This window comes from Symphalangus syndactylus, chromosome 7, assembly GCF_028878055.3.
Source record: "Symphalangus syndactylus isolate Jambi chromosome 7, NHGRI_mSymSyn1-v2.1_pri, whole genome shotgun sequence".
Taxonomy (NCBI): domain Eukaryota; kingdom Metazoa; phylum Chordata; class Mammalia; order Primates; family Hylobatidae; genus Symphalangus; species Symphalangus syndactylus.
Window position 1 is genome coordinate 44,903,308 of NC_072429.2, and position 21,307 is coordinate 44,924,614.

The window sequence follows — 21,307 nt, forward strand, 5'->3', positions numbered from 1 at the left end:
TGATGTGCAGCCATCACCACCATTATCCATCTCTAGAATTTTTTTCATCTTCCCAAACTAAAACTCTGTATCATTAAACAATAACTCCTGTTCTTCTCCCTCAGCCCCCAGCAGCCACCCTTCTACATTCTGTTTCTAAGAATTCAACTACTCCAGGTACCTCCTATACCTACAGCTACATGAATCAAACAGTATTTATCCTTTTGTGACTGGTTTATTTCACTTAGCATAGTCTGTTCAAGGTTCATCCATGTTATAGTGTGTGTCAGAATTTCCTTCCTTTTTAAGGCTAAATAATATTCCATTGTGTATATGTACCACATTTTGCTTATCCATTCATCTGTTGATGGACGCTTGGGTTAGTTCCATGTTTTAACTACCTGTATTGTGAATAATGCTGCCAAGAATATAGGTGTTGTTAAAGCAAACTAAATACGGCCTGAGAAGGACCCCATACCTCTATATTTGAGTCCCTGTGGATGAACTGTAACCTAGCTTAATAGGCAGACAAGATTGAAAACCTAACTTAGGAGTGTGCACCTGTAACAATAGCTGAGTCTTGGCCACTCCCAGCGGCCAAACTTCAACCACTCATAGACTGCTAAGTGTTCAAATTGTGTTCAAATAAGGCAAATGCCAACCTGTAACCAATCCAGCTGTTTTTATACCTCACTTCCAGTTTCTCTACATCATTTCCCTTTTTTTGTCTATAAATCTTCCGCCATGTGGCTATGCTGGAGCCTCTCTGAATTGGCTGTGATTCTGGGGGCTGCCCAATTCGTGAATCCTTCATGGGTCAATTAAACTCCTTTAAATTTGATTCGGCTGAAGTTTTCCTCTTAACAGTGTACAAATACCTCTTCAAGATTCTGCTTTCAATTCTTTTGGACATGCACCCAGAAGTTATATTGATAGATTGGCCCTGAGGTGAACTAAAGCCAGCAGCCCCACATCATGTCGAAGCTCAGCCAGGCCACCCGGGGCCTCAGGAAGCCTGAGGTCGGCGGTGTAATCCAGACCATCGTGTGGGCAGGCCTGGCCATGCCCGGGCCCCCACTAGGCCCAGTGCTGGGTCAGAGAGGCGTTTCCATCAACCAATTTTGCAAGGAGTTCAATGAGAGGACAAAGGACATCAAGGAAGGCATTCCTCTGCCTACGAAGACTTTTGTGAAACCTGACAGGACATTTGAAATCAACATTGGACAGCCCACTGTTTCCTACTTCGTGAAGGCAGCAGCTGGGATTGAAAAGGGGGCCCAGCAAACAGCCTCAGTTCAGAAGAGCTTGCAGCTTTCCAGAAGGAACGAGCCATCTTCCTGGCTGCTCAGAAGGAGGCAGATTTGGCTGCCCAGGAAGAAGCTGCCAAGAAGTGACCCATGCTCCCCAACTCCTAGATTTCAGAGGCAGGTGGGAAGGGGGCCAGTTGCAAAGGCTGTGCCCAAGGGGAGGAAGGAGGTCACACCAATATGATGATGGTTTTCGTGACTTTGAATTATATATTTTTGTACATCTAGCTGTATCGAGGTATCAGGCCTGAATAAACATCCTTTCTAAAAAAAAAAAAAAAGGTTATATTGATAGATCATATAGGAAGTCTGTTTGATTTTTTTTTTTTTTTTTTTTTTTTTTTTTTTTTACTTAAAAAAAATAAAAAGAGGTTGGGCACAGGGGCTCACGCCTGTAATCCCAGCACTTTGGGAGGCTGAGGCAGGTGGAAGAGGTCAGGAGTTCGAGACCAGCCTGACCAATATGGTGAAACCCCATCTCTACCAAAAATACAAAAATTAGCCAGGCGTGGTGGCTAATGCCTGTAATCCCAGCTACTTGAGAGGCTGAAGCAGGAGACTTGCTTGAACCCGGGAAGCAGAGGTTGCAGTGAGCTGAGATTGTGCCATTGCACTCCAGCCTGGGCGACAAGAGCAAAACTCCATTTCAAAAATAAAAAAATAAAATAAAAAGAGGCAAGGCCTCACTATGTTGCCCAGGCTGGTCTCAAACTCCTGCACTCCAGTGATCCACCCACCTCAGCCTCCCAAAGTGCTAGGATTACAAGCATGAGCCACCACACCCAGCTATCTGTTTGATTTTTGACAAACTGCTATACTGTTTTCCATAATGGCTGCACCATTTTACATTCTTACCAACAGTGCACAAGGGTTCCAATTTCTCTACATCCTTGCCAACACTTATTCTGTGCTGTTGTTTTGATAGTAGCCATCCTAATGTGTGTGACTTGTATCTCATTGCAGTTTGGATTTGCCTTTACATAAAGATTAGTAGGGCTGGGCACGGTGGCTCATGCCAGGAATCCCAGCACTTTGGGAGGCCAAGGCAGGCGGATCACCTTAGGTCGGGAATTCAAGATCAGCATGACCAACATGGAGAAACCCTGTCTCTACTAAAAATACAAAATTAGCCGGGCATGGTGGTGCATGCCTGTAATCCCAGCTACTCAGGAGGCTGAGGCAGGAGAATTGCTTGAACCCGGGAGGCAGAGGTTGCGGTGAGCCAAGATCACGCCATTGCACTCCAGCCTGGGCAACAAGAGTGAAACTCCATCTCAAAAAATAAAAAAAATTAAAAAATTAAAAAAAGATTAGTGATGCTGGGCATCTTTTCGTGTGCTTATTAGTTAGATATTTGTATATCAAAGTACTTCAACTCAAGTACTTTGCCCATTTTTTAATTGGTTGTTTTTTGTTATTGTTGTTGAGTTGTAGCAAGGTGTTTTACATGCATTTCTTTCTTTCTTCCCACATGCATGTGGCACCTCTTATTAATCCCCCACCCACAGCCAGGCACAGATATGGGTCCTCTCTGCATTCATTCCTCCACCTAGAAGGAGTGACATCCTCCAGGGCACCTCAGGCACCCTCAGATGATAAATGAAGGCTGCAACAGCAACTAGAGACAAGAAGTACACAAACAGGAAGGAGGGAGGGGAAGGCCAGCCAGAGAGATAAAATAAACAGGCTCTAGTTCTCTCAGTCCAGTTCATATTAAATTAGCTACAAATTATCAGTGCCTCAAATCCAAAGACAAACTGATTTCATATCAATTTCATCTTTGAGCTTCACAAGGGGTATGGGTCTTTTGCACATTCTAGAGGTACCTTCCCAACCTGCTCAATAATTGAACACCTGCAGCAAAGACCAGAAGTAAGAAAAAGGCTGAGAGGCCTGAGAAGATGTTAGATAATGTGCAAACAGCCTTCTGGAAGGAGAAACAGAGAGAGTGCTTGCTCCCCCACCATATTCTTCAGAGGTGGAGTCTTAGAACCACAGTGTAATAAGGAAGTTGATGGTAACAAAATAAACAAAGCCATGACAAAAAGTTGTGCAGGGAAGACGTGAGAGTGAAATCACAGACCCCTAGAAAATGTAACCAGAGACCTCAGTTTAAAAAATCACCCATTCTCCCAGCCTGGGTGACATGGTGAAACCCTGTCTCTACAAAAAAATACAAAAATTAGCCAGATGTGGTGGTGTGCACCTGTAGTCCCAGCTACTTGCGAGGCTGAGATGGCAGGATCACTTGAGCCTGGGAAGTCAAGGTTACAGTGAGCTGAGATTGCACCACTGCATTCCAACCTGGGTGACAGAGGGAGACCCTGTCCCAAGAAAACAACAACAACAAAAAACAAAAAACGAAACACCCACTTTCTTTTCTTTTTTAATTTTAATTTTTTAGTTCTGGGGTACATGTGCAGGATGTGCAGGTTTATTACCTAGGTGAATGTATGCCACGGTGGTTTGCTGCACCAATCAACCCATCACCTAGGTATTAAGCCCTGCATGCATTAGCTATTTTTCCTAATACTCTCCCTGCTACCATGCTCCCCCAACAGGCCCAGTGTGTGTTGCTCCCCTCCCTGTGTCCATGCGTCCTCATTGTTCAACTCTCATTTACAAGTGAGAACAGGCAGTGTTTGGTTTTCTGTTCCTGTGTTAGTTTGCTGAAGATAATGGCTTCCAGCTTCATCCATGTCCCTGCAAAGGAAATGATCTCATTCCTTCTTATGGCTGCATAGTGTTCCATGGTCTATATGTACCACATTTTCTTTATCCTGTCTATTGTTGATGGGCATTTGGGTTGATTCCATGTCTTTGCTATTGAAACACCCACTTTCTTTTTCTTCCTTCCTTCCCCTCTCACCTCTTCCTTTCTTCCCCATCTGGTTATAGGTGCTTATCTAATTATGCTCTTGCTTAAGAAATCCCAAAGGCTAATGTTGAAACCAGGCACGGGGTTTTCTTTTTGGAATCCTCCTGTTTAGGAGGAGTCATGAACAATTAGTCCACCACCATCAGGCCAAAATCAAGATAACACCAACCAGACCTCCGAACAGGCAATTACCCAAGATAGCCATAGGAACAAGACACACAGATGCTGCACCCTGCACCGCTCCCTCATGCCTCCCATACCAAGCTTCCCTTTAAGAATCCTAAGGCAAATGTTAAAATTTAAGATGGTATTTTAGAACACTAGCTCACCATCTTCTTGGTTTGCTGGCTCTCTGATTAAAACCTGCTTTTCCTCCCACCGAACCTCACCTCTTGTGTTTGGCTTTTGAATGGCAGAGCAGAGCAGAGCAGACGAACCCGGGTCCAGTTACAAAAAGGCAGTAATCTATGAGGCACTTTGTCAACATACTCGCTCCTCTAACAGTGATTGCAGTCCTGCCCCAGGCTCCTCCCCATTAATGTTAGAATAAGACTAGAGCTTAGGAAATGTGCTAAAAATGCAGGGTCCTGGGCACCATCCTTGAGATATGGCTCCAGTAAGTCAAGGTGGGCCAAGGAGCCTGCATCTTTACCCAGATGCCTACAAGGAAGGTGTTGCTGGTGGCCGGAGCCTACAATCTGAGCCATGCTGGCTACTGTCGGTGACAAAGGCTCCCCTGGGCTTTCCCAAGTCTGTGGAACAGTGGTCATAGACTCTGTTCCACCTTTTCCTGTTCAAATCCTGGAGAGGATTTCTGAAATTATGAACAGAAAAATTAGAGGGTGAGGACATCTATCCCATGACAACAGGATTCTTCCTTTCCCAAAAGAATTGCTAAGAGGTGCTCTTATTTTTCAGGAACTCGCCTGTAAGTGTTTGTCACGTTAAGAGCGCGAGGGAGCAGTTTGGCAGATGTTCAGGGAAGAGATAGAGAGCATTGAAGAGCTGTGGCGAACAGTGCATTGCTGAGCAATGAAGACAAAGTGGGAACCACAAGCTAAAGTTACAAATGGAATAGGATTTGGCTTATATATTTGTCGAGAACACATCCATTTGCAATTGAAATAATAATGACAGTCTTGTCTAGGTGCCGTGGCTCACGCCTATAATCCCAGCACTTTGGGAAGCAAGGTAGGAGGAGTGCTTGAGCCCAGGAGTTCAAGACCAGCATAGGTAACATGTGAGACTTCTGTCTCTACAAAAGTAAAAAAAGAAAAAAAAAATTAGCCAGGTGTGGTTGTGCATGCCTGTGGTCTTAGCTACTTGGAAGGCTATGGCAGGAGGATCACTTGAGCCCAGGAGGTCCAGGCTGCAGTGAGCCATGATTGTGCCACTGCACACCAGCCTGGGTGACAGAGTGAGACCCCATCTCAAAATAACCATAATAATAATGACAGTCTCATGAGCAAGTCCTTGTGCTAATTATGCTTTATACATTAATTCACTTAAAAATATATTCGCATATGAAATGTGCACATAAATTAACAAGTAAAAACTATAAAGAGGGGCCGGGCGCGGTGGCTCACGCTTGTAATCCCAGCACTTTGGGAGGCCGAGGCGGGCGGATCACGAGGTCAGGAGATCGAGACCACGGTGAAATCCCGTCTCTACCAAAAATACAAAAAATTAGCCGGGCGTGGTGGCGGGCGCCTGTAGTCCCAGCTACTCGGAGAGGCTGAGGCAGGAGAATGGCGTGAACCCGGGAGGTGGAGCTTGCAGTGAGCCGAGATCGGGCCACTGCACTCCAGCCTGGGTGACAGAGCAAGACTCCGTCTCAAAAAAAAAAAAAAAAAACTATAAAGAGGCTGCATTTACAGATGGTCACAGATCAGCCGAGCAATACAGCCTGTGGTTTAGCCCATGAGCTCTAGACAGCTTCTGGTTCAAGTCCTGGCTCTATTATTTATCAACAGTGTGACCTTCATAAGGAACATCTTCAGGCCTTGGTTTCCTCATCTGTTAAATAAGATGACACATGTAAAGCTCTTAGCACAGTCCTTGGCATGTAGTAAAACAGCCTCTAAGTGTTTTTAGTTATTGTTATTGTCTTAGTGCTGCTAGAGCAAAGCATGAGTCCCCTGCCCTGCAGCAGAGTGAGTTGGGTCTGAAGCCGCTTTGGACTTTACACACAGCCCCATGGAGATCCACAGGGATCCAAGGAGCACTGTCAGGCTGGCCTAGATACCGAGATGGTATCCTGAGATGACAGCAACTGCCATCTTTTCCTTGTGTCCCTCTGACGAGTGGAACATCACCGGTACTCACACTGGATGACGCTCCCTATACGGAAAGCATGTCCTAGAAACTGTGGAGACCTATAAAGTAAGTGTGAGTTTGCTTTAAGAATCAAATGAGGTAGTAGACATATCATGCCTGCCACACAGCAAATAATCATTATTATGCATTATTATAATCTATAACTTTATATAATTTGCTGTAGTGTCTCTAAAACACAACCTCACGAATAACAATTAGGATTAATTGAGCACCTACTCCAAGAGCCATCCATTGGGTCTGGATGCTCAATATCTTCACCTTTTTCTGATGACAGCACTCCATTTTCCTTTGGGGAATTGCCTACCCCTCTCCCATGGTTCTGGTGGGACTGCCAATCACAGTCTATTCCAGTCCCTGACAGTTTCTTTAAAACCTAATCAGCCAGAGACCACCAGGAATGAGCCTACAGTCTGAGGAAATCAGATTTCTTTCCTCCAAGCAGTAAGGTGGAGCACTCCAGAGGATCTCTGGAAGGAGGGCAGCTGTCTTGCAAGATTTGGGTTCCTGCTCAAGGATTCTAAGGAGGGCTGAAGGGAAGCAGGCATCAGTTCTGGATTGGATGCTGTTTTGGATGAGGGATTAAGAAGAGCAAGGATTAACTACGGATTGAGCATTATCACGAAGCCAGGGCAGTTGAGCAGTTGGTTATCCCCAGTATTAGATGAGAATAGCAAAGCACACCTCTGCCTTTGTCTTTGGTCACAGGTAAGAGAGCAGTAGCCACTTGCAGAGGGTCCTTACAGCATTTCACAGCCACTACATGACTTTGGGAGGAACAATGTTTCTTGCTGGCTTTGTAGCTGGCTTTAACTTTTCTGTCCTCTTAACCTGCTGTTTTCTTTTCCAGGACAAGTTGATTTTCACTTTCAGTCCTAGATAGAGTTTTACTCTTTTTGCCCCAGTGGTGACTTTGAACAAAGACACCCTTTCTCACGACATTTTACTGCTATTTGCTAGACGATTGTCATAATGAGTGTTCAAACCTCTGATGACTATGATGGGTAACCCCTGAAGTTTACAAAGCCTAATTGTAATTGTAGGCAGCAGCCCTGCCCCACGTGCCCTGAGCTGGGGCAATCAGGCATTGGGAGTTGGGGCAGGAGACTCTCAGATGGGAGGCAAAGGTTGGAGCAGGCCATCTAAGGAAGAGCCCCAAGGGAGGCTGGGCCACAAACAGTTGTCGCTGAGATTCCTGTCACTGCCTGGGCTCTTCCAGGCCTCCCTGAGGATTGACTGTTTATCTCTTCTTTTGATTCTGGAGCAATCCCAATCATTTCCCAGTAATCCTTGTTAAATTGAGCTAGTCAGTTTCTGTTGCTTACAACCCCAGAACCCTAAATAACGTATCTGTTTTTGTAGGTCTTCTGTTGGATGGTGGGATAGAGAGGAATAAAGCGCAGGCTCACAGTGGTATACTCACTGTGTACGTATGATGTAAGGGAGTGATTACTCCCAAGACAAAATGATTCTTCCCTTTGCAAAGTAATTCACCCCTGGGTCGTTCCCTTTCTCTCCTAACCCCTCATTCTGTAAATTCTATAAATTCGCACTATATCCCCAGTGCCTGGCCAACAGTAAGCCCTCAACAGATTCACTGAATGAATTAATGAATAAATGAATGGAAGTTATCAACATCTCCATTTCTACAGATAGGAAAACTGAGCCTCAAAGAAACTCATAACTAAGCTTATGCACATGCTATTAACAAGTGTTAGAAGGCCAGGCACGGTGGCTCATGCCTGTAATCCCAGCACTTTGGGAGGCTGAGGCATACCGATCACCTGAGGTTGGGAGTTCGAGACCAGGCTGGCTAACATGCAGAAACCCCATGTCTACTAAAAATACAAAATTAGCCAGATGTGGTGGCGCATGCCTGTAATCCCAGCTACTCGGGAGGCTGAGGCAGGAGAATCACTTGAACCCAGGAGGCAGAGGTTATGGTGAGCCGAGATCGCACCATTGCACTCCAGCCTGGGCAACAAGAGCAAAACTCCGTATCAAAAATAATAATAATAATAATATAAAAATCTTAAAGTTACTGAACTGTACATTTAAAATGAATTAAATGGTAAATTTTATATTATGTATATTTTACACACACACAACATTCACACTCCAGGAGCCACCCTGACACTCAGAAACACCAAATGTTGCCCACGGCATCTCTCCTAGCCCTGAGGAACACAATAAGGACTCAATGAATGCTGATGTTTTTAACTCATTTTTAGGCTGTGCTGGAGAGAAGCCTTCTCCTGGAGGCAGTACAGTGGGATGGCTAGAAGTACAGACACCAGAGTTCAAACCCCAGGTCAGCCACTTATCAGCTTGGTGACTTTGGGTGATTTATAAACCTGTCTATGCAAGTTTTCTCATCAATAAAATTGGAAAAACAGTGCCCACCTCAGGGGGTTGTTCTAAGGACTAAGTGAAAAGATAATGTGTGAAAAGCACTTGGAACCATCCCTAAGACACAGTAAGTGTTCAGTAAGTATCAGCTGCTGGCAAAAGGGTGATTACACACTACAGTGAGTTCTGCTGCTCCCAACCCCTCCATTTTCACCAATGTTTACCATACTACCTCTCTGTAATACATTTCGTGCTGCAGATAACTGTTTTTGGCAGGAAAGGAGCTATTACCTTCAAAGCAAGCTGACTCCCCAAAAAGGAGACTTTTTGTGATGAAATTCCAAGGAAGCTCCAGAGACCCCCTCCTTGGTGTTTCTGTCCATCAGCAGTAGGGAGCTCCCAGGAAATGAATTTTTTTTTTTTTTTTATTGAGACGCAGTCTCGGTCTGTCGCCCAGGCTGGAGTGCAGTGGTGTGATCTAGGCTCACTGCAACCTCCGACTCCCTGGGTCAAGCAATTCTCCTGCCTCAGCCTCCAGAGTGGCTGGGACTACAGGCGCACATCACCACGCCCAGCTAATTTTTGTATTTTTAATTGAAACAAGGTTTCACCATGTTGGCCAGGATGGTCTCCATCTCCTGACCCCGTGGTCCTCCCACCTCGGTCTCCCAAAGTGCTGGGATTACAGGCGTGAGCCACAGCGCCCGGCCTAGGAAATGAATTCTATACAGAATAATCAGAGTGGTTCCTATGCCCTTTGGCTGCTTGTGCAGTTAAGCACATTTATCATGAGCTCTTCTTCTCAGTCATTCGCTATGTGGGATGAAGCTGTTCCCCTCTGGGATTAGGACTTCCCCCATTTCCACCCAGGCTATTTCTTGTGCTCCGCGATATGGAAGAGACTTGGAGACGTGGGAAGTGTCCCACACAGCTCATCAGCCAGGCACGGAGGTCCACCCACCTGGAGAAGGGTCACCAGGCTCAGAAACATCCCGTCCACACCTGCAAATCTACCCGTGCCTCCTGTTCATGCCCAGCCCACACATTCGATTTTTAAAAATTCATTGTTTTCAAAATAATTAAAAGTCTCTTGCTCACTCTGACAAAACAAGCTGCCATGTTGTGAGATGTTCTGCAGAGAGGCCTACGTGGCGAGGACCAAGGGAAGCCTCCAGCTGACAGCTCATGAGCAACCGAATCCTACCAATAAGCATGTGAGTGAGCCAGTGTTCCGCAAAGGGGCTGGATATGCAGAGCGACCCCCAAATACCAGAGCCAAGAAACCAAAGGAGGCTGACAAATCCAGCTTGTTGGTAAAGGATGATTCGTTAAGGTAACTTAGACAGAAGTGTGGTCTTGCGTGGCCACGAGACAGGTAGATGTGTTACTCCCCAGATCCAAGGATTATATACTATGGGTAAATAGTAAATATGCTCTGGCAAGACAGTTAAAGGCAGCCCTCCAGAACAGTCAAGAATGCTGTGTGTGTCCTAGCCTATAATGTGTGCAATAACATCAAGGTTGCTTTTTTCTCACACTAGGGATAACAAATAAAGCAGAAACCAGGAGACAAAATTAGCCAGGTGTGGTGGTGCGTGCCTGTAATCCCAGCTACTTGGGAGGCTGAGGCAGGAGAATCGCTTGAACCCAGGAGGTGGTGGCTGCAGTGAGCCAAGATAGCACCACTGCACTCCAGCCTGGGCAACAAGAGCAAAACTCCATCTCAAAAAAAAAAAAGACCTAGATAGGGGCCGGGTGTGGCAGCTCAATCCTGTAATCGCAGTACTTTGGGAGGCTGAGGCCAGAAGACTGAGAGACTGAGGCAGGAGGATTGCTTGAAACTAGGAGACCAGCCTGGGCAACAAAGCAAGATCCTGTCTCCACACACAAAAAAAAATTTAAGGAAACAAAAAAAGACCCAGCTAAGCTGCACCTAGATTCCTGACCTCCAGCAACTTTAAGATAATGCTGTTGTTTTAAGGCACTACATTTTAGAGTAATTTGTCATGCAGTGAAGAATGACTAATATAGGTTGAGGGTCAGTTTTATATGTTAACTTGTCTAGGATACAGTCCTCAGTCAATCAAATAGTAATTTAGTTGTTGCTGTGAAGGTTATTTTGTAGACATGATTAAAGTCCATAGTCAGTTAACTTCAGGAAATAGAGGCCAAGCGTGTTGGCTCACACCTGTAATCCCAGCACTTTGGGAGGCCAAGGCAGGTGGATCGCTGGAGTCCAGGAGTTTGACACCAGCCTGGGTAACATGGTGAAACTCTGTCTCTGGAAAAAATACAAAAAATTAGCCGGGCATGGTGGCACATGCCTGTGGTCCCAGCTACTTGGGAGGGTGAGGTGGGAGGACTGCTTGAACCCAGGAGGTGGAGGTTGCAGCGAGCCGAGATCACAACACTGCACCCCACCCTGGGCAACAGAGTGAGACTCTGTCTCGAAAAAGGAGAAGAAAGAAGAAAGGAAGAAGGAAGAAGGAAGGAAGGAAGGAGAAATAAGAGATTGTCCAAAATAATCTGGGTGGGCCCGATTCAATCAGTTGAAAGGCCTTAGAAGAGAGGAGTTGAGGGTTTCCAGAAGAAGAAATTGGACAGCAGTTTCAGTTCATGCCCAAGAGTTCCCGCATGCCTTCCTCACAGCCTGACCTATGGATTTCAGAACTCCCTCGCCAACTCCCACAATAGTATCAGCCAATTCCTTGCAATAAATGTCTCTCTCTCTATATATATATAGATATATATATTATATATATAATTAAAATTGTTTAATATACATAATGCATCACAGAGAATAAAGAAATGAAAACAGTATCAAAGGATATGCCATAAAAAGGAAGACTCCCTCCGCTTGCTGCCTTTTAGTTCCCTTCCCCCAAGGAGATCACTGCGAACTGTTTCTTTAGCATCCTTCTAGAAATTGTCTATGCACGCAGGAACATATATTTATTCTTACCTCCTGACTCTCATGCATGTTTTAGCACACATGTTATACACAGCGTTCTGTATCTTGCTTTTAAAAATTTATTTAACTATTCTGGTAGTCTTCCTATCAGCTCATGGAACTGGCTCCTTTTTAGTAGCTGTATTGTATTTCATTTTACAAGTGTGCAAAACTATTCAATCAGTCCCTGATTGATGGATATTTAGATTGTTCTAATATTTTTCTTTAACAAGCCAGGATGCCATGGATGCCCTTCCAGAAAGACAAAGGACTTAGTTTTCTTTCTGTCGGGTATGGGGCTTTCCCTCCCTTCCCCTCTCACTTTCCCCATAGAGTTGGCTGTGTATGTGGGGGCATATCCTGTATTTTGTCCTAATTGACTTTGTCAAGACTCCTTGAATGTCCCGTGTTCAGCTTTTTTCAATACATTCAAAAATTCATCAGAGCTACTTTTCCTCGACAGTAATTGGCACCTAAATTAAATCACCTAAATGGCAACACTAGCTGAAAAGCGTATCTCCATAAAGATTTGGACGATACCTTCTTGGTTTCATGCAGGTTCGGCTGAGGGAAGAACAGAAGGGAAGACTGAGAATTAAGGGTACTTATTTTCTTTCGGGAAAGGAAAACACTGTTCTTTGCAGAAGTCCAAAGTCATGAACAGGAGCCACCGTTAATTAGAGGTAACTTCCAATCATACACACTGATTCTGAAAATCGGCCAGTCGGCGACAGCATCGCTGCAGTAACTGCACTCCTAAAAGTAAGCGGATCCACGACAGCCCGAAAGGCAGCGCATCAGGGCCGGCCCCTCGGTCCCCTCCGCTGCTCAACAGCAGCCAATGAGCAAGTGTCTTGCTCCCGCGCCTGCGCTCCCGGAAGTCGGGGGCGAAAGGCAGCTTCCGCCTATGATTTGCTAACACAGCTGAAAGGCCTTAGATTCCTAAATACTTACGCTTCAGAAGCGCCACCAGACCCTGCATGACCCGCTTCCCTAAACCTTACACTAAATCAGCCCTGGGGGTTGGGAGATTTTTCCATACAGGTACGGTTCTCTCTTGCAAGCAAATCGGAAGTTCACTTTTTTTTTTTTTTTTTTTGAGCATCAGATGTCAGGTTCAATGTAACGCAACTCTTAACAGTTGGACCTTGTTTGTGGTTTGTTATGAGTTTGGACTTATGAGTGACAGATGTACTGAAGCGGCTGTGAGCTTAGCAAAGTCAGTCTTCCATTTTTGCAGTAGTTTATATGATCTGTGTTTATTTGCGTATATTTGAACCCCGATTGTCGAAAAGCAAGGGTAAATTTTGTGATGAAATTTCTGACCAGTGGGCATTTATTAAAGAAGGAAAAGTCCTTTTGAAGCTCTTTGTGCAGTAATTGTTCATTTAGTATAAAAATGATAGACATTTAGATGGAAACTAGCATATATTAATGGCTAAACATAAAAGAGATGTAAGATTTTCTCAACTAGTACTAAGAAAAGTGATACACTAACAAAGTTTTTTGATTAAGAGAAACTCAGATTAAGACAAAAATAGTTGTAATAGAAGTTGTAATGGCCTTCCACACTATATCATTATCAGTCTTTCTGCTCAAATAACTATTTGAACATACTACTAACAAAGTATTTTCTGGTTCCAAAATTGCAAGCAAAATTTCAAGTGCTAGGATAAAATCGACTGCCCTAATAAAAAATATAATAGCTTCATTTATTATTACAGAGATTATCAAATATCTAAATGCCTCATCTTTTTATGGCATAGCCACAATACAAGTATCACAATACAGGTACAACTTTTCCTGCGCGCACTAGTTTTCTCATAAAAACACTTGCAATAAGGCAATTGCAGGTAGAATCCCTTCCAGGTGAGACTTCAGAAACAATAGCAAATATTTGCAGAGCCTCTTCAGTTAGCAGTTAATGAAAACATTTTTACTGTTTTTGTTGGAGATAATACAAATAGAACTTTTAGTGGATGTATGCATACAAGTATACTGTTTATTTGATGTTGAAGCAAAGCCTCAATGATCCTATGGAAGGTATTGGCAGTCCTGCTCGTGTTCTCATAATGCTGCGTAAATAGCATTGGAGGGATGTCTTCTATTGAAACTGAAGTAATTATCATGAAATTGTTCTCCTACTTTAGTATTTATAGGGTTCTAACTGAACATTTTAAGGATTTTTATGATTTTGGCATTCAGAATTCTTCATTTCTCTTGCATTCAAAAATCCATTGGATCTCTTTAACAAACATAGTTGAGAGAATCTTCCATTTATTTCAAGCACTGAAATTATACTTTAATTATGAATAAAAGGCTCCCAAAATTCTTGACTTTTAAAATAATCCATTGAATGATGCCTAGTTATTTCTCATTCATAGTTTTCAATGTCAATTCTGCAATAGGATTCTGCAAATTGAAAGAGCAAATAGTGTTATGTAAGTACTGCTCCACTGCTAAATGTATTTGTTGAATGTGTTGAAGGAGAATTGATGAAAAATGCATCCCTTGAATTATCAAAACTATTCTTAAAAGGGACATTACATATGAACAGGAAAATAAATTTTAGCTCAAAGTGGACAATTATTACAACCCTTGTTATGACCATCTTTTAAGATGGATTTCATCCCTTGAAAAATTCAATTTTTTTACATGGATGTTACTAAATACCTTTCCAGTGTGGGTACAAGTGGAATTGCCATGTGTGGTGTCATGAAAAAGAAAGAATAAAATCTATACTACATTATATTACATGTGTTTTTTATTTATTACATGAGTTTTTATTCCTTCTTTTCACTACACTACATCATGTGTTATGCATACAGGTACAATGATTATTCAAAGTTGAAGCAAAACCTAAATGATTACATTACGTGAAAAATTTCATGATAATTACTTCAGTCTCAATAGAAAACATCCAATACTATTTAAGCAGCATTATGAGAACATGGGCAGGACAGCCAATATCTTTCATAGGATCATTCAGGCTTTGCTTCAACTTTGGATAAACATTGTACCTGTTTGCATACATCCATCAAAAGTTCTATTGTAATCTACATGTAGTGCAGTGAAAAGAAGGAATAAAAACTGATGACACTTTTTGTCAGTGGACAACATTTTAAAGAGTCATTGATCAAAAGATGCAATGTGATCCTGAAGAATGGAAAAGCAAGTTATGCATGAGAGATGACACATGTGCTTCAGCCAATCAAATTTGAAGAGTAATTCTCAGAGTTGGTAACTTTATGCCTATGCATGTTCAATACACTGGCTTGTACAGCTAATGTCAAGCATGATTTCTCATTAATGAATGTTCAGTGGCCAAAATAACAAAATAAATTGGATGCAACCACTGCAGAAGTCATGATAAAATGTAAATGGAACACAGACTAATTGCAAGGAATTTTATAAATAAATTCTGCAAAATGAAAAACTATTAGGGAGTGCCAAATCTCCAGGGAAATATAATAAAAGAGGTATGTAATTTAGATATTTACAATTTATTTCAGATAAGCAATGAATATGTTACTAAAAGTAACTTACTAAAACTATAAGTCAGGCCGGGCACGGTGGCTCACGCTTGTAATCCCAGCACTTTGGGAGGCTGAGGCGGGCGAATCACGAGGTCAGGAGATCGAGACCACGGTGAAACCCCGTCTCTACTAAAAATACAAAAAATTAGCTGGGCGTGGTGGTGGGCGCCTGTAGTCCCAGCTACTCGGAGAGGCTGAGGCAGGAGAATGGCGCGAACCCGGGATGTGGAGCTTGCAGTGAGCCGAGATTGCGCCACTGCACTCCAGCCTGGGCAACAGAGCAAGACTCCGTCTCAAAAAAAAAAAAAAAAGTATAAGTCAGTGCATGCAATATTTTTCTATCTAAGTGTACATATGCACAGGCAATTATAATTCAGATTTCACTGATGTTCTGTACTTTTATTTGTTAAATCTACTCCCTCAGCCTCCATGCCACTGTGCCTTTGTTTGTGCCTGTCTGTAATGCCTTCCTCCTCCTCTTAAATGATCAAATCCTGACTCTTTTGAGCCCATCTCAAAACCCTAGTAATAATGGTAATGATCCCTTAGTGAGGGCTAACTCTGTGCCAGGCACTGTTCTAAGGGCTTTATATATGTTAAATCATTTGCTCCTCCCTGAGATGATTATTCCTTTTTTTTTTTTTTTTTTTTTTTTTTTGAGATGGAGTCTTGCTCTGTCGCCCAGTCTGGAGTGCAGTGGCGCAATCTCGGCTCACTGCAAGCTGCATTTCCCGGGTTCATGCCATTCTCTTGCCTCAGCCTCCCGAGTAGCTGGGACTACAGGCGCCCACCACCATGCCCGGCTAATTTTTTGTATTTTTAGTAGAGACGGGGTCTCACTGTGTTAGACAGGATGGTCTCAATCTCCTGACCTCATGATCTGCCTGCCTCGGCCTCCCAAAGTGCTGGGATTACAGGCAAGATTATTATTCTTGAGAATAATACTACATACAATGTGGCAGGTATTATTTGCCTTAGATGCATTACATCATTTACCCTTTGTGAGGCAACTGTTCTTAATAATAATAGTACATACTGTAAGGTAGATATTATTTTTCCTATGTTATGGGTGAAGCCATTAGGGAACAAAGACATGTTGTAACTTACACAGACGTTACACAGCCCAAAAGTGGTAGAGCTGGGATTTGAAGCCAGATAGTGTGGCCGTGGAGTCCATTTCTGAACCCTGACCTACATGTACCCTGCTCTGCCCTATGAGACTCTTCAAGCTATGACCCACTTTCCCATTTAATGTTGGAACCACACAATTTATTATATAGTTTTTTTCTTGTGATGGAGCCTAAAATTACTAAATTTGTTTTCATTTCCCCCTTTAAAAGGAATCTGCCATAGACAAGAGTTGGAATCAACTCAAACATCCATCAACAGATGAATGGATAATCAAAATGTGGTAGGAAGAGACATAACTACAGTGATGATAAAAAGCTTAGTGAGGCCAGGTGTGGTGGCTCTTGCCTGTAATCCCAGCACTTTGGGACGCTGAGGCCAGCGGATCACTTGAACTCAGGAGTTCAAGACCAGCCTGGGCAACATGGCAAAACTCCATCTCTACAGAAAAAAAAAAAAAAAAAGCTGGTCATGGTGGTGTGTGACTGTAAGCCCAGCATTTTGACAGCCCAGGACAGCAGGATTGCTTGAGCCCAGGAGTTTGAGACTAACCTGAGCAACATAGTGAGACCTCATCTCTACAAAAAAATTTAAAAATTAGCCAGGCATGTTGGCTCATGCCTGTAGTCCCAGTTACTCAGGAGGCTGAGGTGGGAAGATTGCTTAAGCCTGGGCAGTGGAGGCTGCAGTGAACTGTGATCACACCACTGCAGTCCAGCCTGGGCAAGAGAGCAAGACTCTGTCTCAAAAATAAATAAATTAATTAATTAATTAATTAAAAGTTTAATAATTGCCAAGAGGTTCAGAGAGTTAAATAGGTCCTAAATTATAGTGTCATATAGAATAGTTTCACTGTCCTAAAAAAATCCCCTATTTTTTAGGGGATTTTTGACACTATGCATGTGTCAAAACCCATAGAATTTTACAGCACAAAGAGTATACAAATTTTTTAAAAAATCATTTAGGAAAAGGATGCCAGGACAGAATATAGAATGTGACAAAACAATATAACTGCATTAAAATGTATTAAACAACCTCACAGAAAGTTATAGAGAGGGAAAGATGCTGACAAGTAACTTTGGAAATTAATGGAGCCTGTCAGATGAAAGGCAAAAGAAGCTGTACATAAGCACTGTGCTCTACTTGCTAAAGTTGTTTTACATGGGAGTGAGGGTTACAATCCTGGTACTGCTATACATGTGAACTGAAATCACATAATTAAGTAAATGGATGGCAGATAGTAGGGGAAAATGTGGTATATACATACAATGGAATATTATTCAGCCTTGAAAAAGAAGGAAATCTTGTCACATGCTACAACATGGATGAACCTTGAGGACATTATGTTAAGTCAAAAAATTGTTTAATAGCTATAAAGTTTCAGTTTTTCAAGATGAGAAAGTTCTGGAGGGCTGGGAGCGGTGGCTCACGCTTGTAATCCCAGCACTTTGGGAGGCCGAGGTGGGTGGATCACGAGGTCAGGAGATCGAGACCATCCTGGCTAACACGGTGAAACCCCGTCTCTACTAAAAACACAAAAAATTAGCCGGGCGTGGTGGTGGGCACCTGTAGTCCCAGCTACTCAGAGAGGCTGAGGCAGGAGAATGGTGTGAACCCGGGAGGCGGAGCTTGCAGTGAGCCGAGACTGCGCCACTGCACTCCAGCCTGGGCGACAGAGCGAGACTCTGTCTCAAAAAAAAAAAAAAAAAAAAAAAAAAGAAAAAGTTCTGGAGATTGGTCACACAACAATGTGAATATATTTAGTACTACCAAACTATAGACTTAGAAATGGTTAAGGTGGTAAACTTAATGGTGTGTGTGTGTGTGTGTGTGTGTGTGTATGTTTACCAAATTAAAAAGAAAAAGAAAGGCCAGGCGTGGTGGCTCATGCCTGTAATCCCAGCACTCTGGGAGGCTGAGGCAGACAGATCATGAGGTCAAGAGATCGAGACCATCTTGGCCAACATGGTGAAACACCATCTGTACTAAAAATACAAAAATTAGCTGGGCATGGTGGCACACACCTGTAGTCCCAGCTACTTGGGAGGCTGAGGCAGGAGAATCGCTTGAACCTGGGAGGTGGAGGCTGCAGTGAGCCGAGATCGCGCCACTGCACTTCAGCCTGGCGACAGAGTGAGACTCTGTCTCGAAAAAAAAAAAAAAAAAACAGAAAAAAAGAAAAAAGAAATTCTTCCTTTGCCTTCTAGGCTTCTCCCCCCTCTTCTGCCCTCTAAGAAGCCAGTTTTTGGTGGTTTCAAATCTGGGCTTTTGAGATGAGAGAGAAGAAGGGAGAAACAACTGAGAAGCCAAAAGGACTGAGAGAAATTTACTACAAGGAAGAGGAGAACAGAGCTAAATTGAAAGGAAAGCAAGGTAGAAACCCACTTTGGCTGGTCATGTGGGTGTGCTGTTGGGGCAAAGAGATTTTTCAGTTAGAATTAAGAATTAGTGGTTGGCTGGGTGCAGTGGCTCATGCCTGCAATCCCAGCACTTTGGGAGGCTGAGGCAGGCAGATCACTTGAGGTCAGGAGTTCGAGACCAGCCTGGCCAACATGGCAAAACCCCATCTCTACTAAAAATACAAAAATTAGCTGGGTGTGGTGGCATGTGCCTGTAGTCCCAGCTACTTGGGAGGCTGAGGCAGGAGAATCACTTGAACCTGGGAGGTGGAGGTTGCAGTGAACTGAGATAGTGCCACTACACTCCAGCCTGGGCGACAGAGCGAGACTGTGTCTCAAAAAAAAAAAAAAAGTGGTGGAGAAGGTTTTCCTGGTTAGCGGTAAAATTAACAAAGGAGAATTTTAAGAGGTGCTCTGAGTTCTGATTTGGATCATCTTTGATTTTCTTCTAGAGACACTAATAAAAATGTTAATTTTCAGTTGCTGGATTGTTTCTCTGAATATCTCTGATGAGAGAATAATAATAATATTAGGTTAAACAGTATGAAATTGCTGATATTTTATGGTTTTTGACCCAGAAAAGTCACAGTTTCATATGGTTTAATAACTGGTATTTACTGACCACCAGCCATGTGTCAGGTGCAGTTCCAAATGCTCTACACATGTCAATTCATTTCATCCTCACAACTATCCTATGAGTGGCCACTATGATTATCCCCATTTTACAATTGAGGGAGCTGAACTACAGAAAAGTTAAGAAAAGTGTCCCAGCTAATTAGTGATTGATCTAGAATCTGAATCCAATGGGCTTTGGAGCCAGTGTTCTGAGCCACTTGGGGCTTTGGCTTTTATGTGCAAGGTACCACTGAACTACAGGGAGTATGGGAAATGCAGGAAGTAGTGACATATGGCTATCATTATAGGAGGTAAGACAGGGCCTCAGAAAATGAAAAGGTGGAAAACAGCAAGTAGCAGAAAGAAAGGCTCAGCAAAAGCCTTGGCAGGGGATTCCACAAACGTGGAAGACAGCAGGATGTTGGAGTATAGGGGTGGGGAGTGGGGAGTCTCTGATGGGTCTGACGTTGCACCTCCAGACACAAGGGAGTGGCTACAAAGGTTGAATCTCTTGTTTGCCACCCTCCCCATTTGTGGATTTTTTTCTGAGCATATTAGATATATTGCTGCATAACAAATCACTCTCAATTTAGCAGCTTAAAACCACAAGCGTTTATTATCTCACAGCTTCTGTGGGTCAAGAATTCAAGAATGACTCAGTTGAGTGGTTGTGGTTAAGGGTCTCTCATGAGATTTCAGTGAAGCTACTGGCCAGGGTTGCAGTCATTTGCAGTCTTGACTGGGACTGGAGGATCTGCTTCCAAGATGGCTCCCATGGCTGTTGGCAGAAGCCTTGTTTCCTCGGCACCTGGGCTTTTCCATAAGGCTGCTCCAGTGTGTCCCCCAAATGGCAGCTGGCATCACTGAGAAAGTGATCCCAGAGAGAAAGCAAAGAAGAGGCTGCAATGGCTTTTATGACCTAACCCTAGAAGACACACCCATCATTTCTGCACTATCTTGTTGGGTTACACAGGTCACCCCATCCACTGTGGAATGGGACTACATAAGAGTGTGAATCACTAGGAGCTGTCTTGGAGGCTGGCTATCACACCGAGTTACTAAAGTTCATAAAAATGTAATTCCTAGAGCCTGGAGGTCCACAAGGGTATGGACTTTGCTTTGTTCATTGTTGTGTCCCCAGAACCTAAAATAGTGCTGGGCACGTAGTAAAGGCTCAATAAATATTTTATAAATGAATGAAAAAGAAGACCGCAGGGCAGGTGGCACTTTACTTGGCTTGGATGGAAGCATAAGATTCATTAAGTTTTCAAGGTTTTGTTGTTGTTTTTCCTTCAAGACAAAATCATTCCATACAAATATTAGGTAGAATGTATCCTACCCCACAGCACCCACTTTGAAAAAATATGATGAGTCAATGAGACGATGCTTTAAAAACTTTTAGCACAGTGCCCAGCACAGAGTAGATGGTCGATTACTTTGATCAAATCTTTTCATTAATTTTTTTTTTTTTTTGCCAAATGGGGCAGGGGGGTTTTGTTTGAGACAGAGTCTTGCTCTGTCACCCAGGCTGCAGTGCAGTGGTGTGATCTCAGCTTCCTGCAACCTTCACCTCCTGGGTTCAAGCGATTCTCGCGCATCAGCCTCCTGAGTAGCTAGGATTACAGGCACGTGCCACCACGCCCGGGTAATTTTTGTATTTTTAGTGGAGACAGGGTTTTACCATGTTGGCCAGGCTGATCTCAAACTCCTGGGTTCAAGTGATCTGCCCGCCTCTGCCTCCCAAAGTGTTGGGATTACAGGTGTGACCCACCACTCCTGGCCAGATCAAATCTTAATAACAAGTTAGTGTGTGTCTGTGGCAGATTGTATTT

At 43.3% G+C, this 21,307-nt stretch overlaps 1 long non-coding RNA gene and 1 pseudogene across 1 annotated transcript in view; one reads left to right on the forward strand and one right to left on the reverse strand.

The window, feature by feature from the left end:
* The first annotated feature begins 831 nt into the window (after positions 1 to 831).
* Positions 832 to 1,398, forward strand: LOC129486243 (large ribosomal subunit protein uL11m-like; annotated as a pseudogene).
* Positions 1,399 to 14,163: 12,765 nt separating this feature from the next.
* Positions 14,164 to 21,307, reverse strand: part of LOC129486244 (uncharacterized) — a 32,571-nt gene continuing 25,427 nt past the window's right edge. The window contains exon 6 of the long non-coding RNA XR_010121691.1: positions 14,164 to 14,209. This is a non-coding gene — a long non-coding RNA (uncharacterized lncRNA). The remainder of the gene's footprint in view (positions 14,210 to 21,307) is intronic.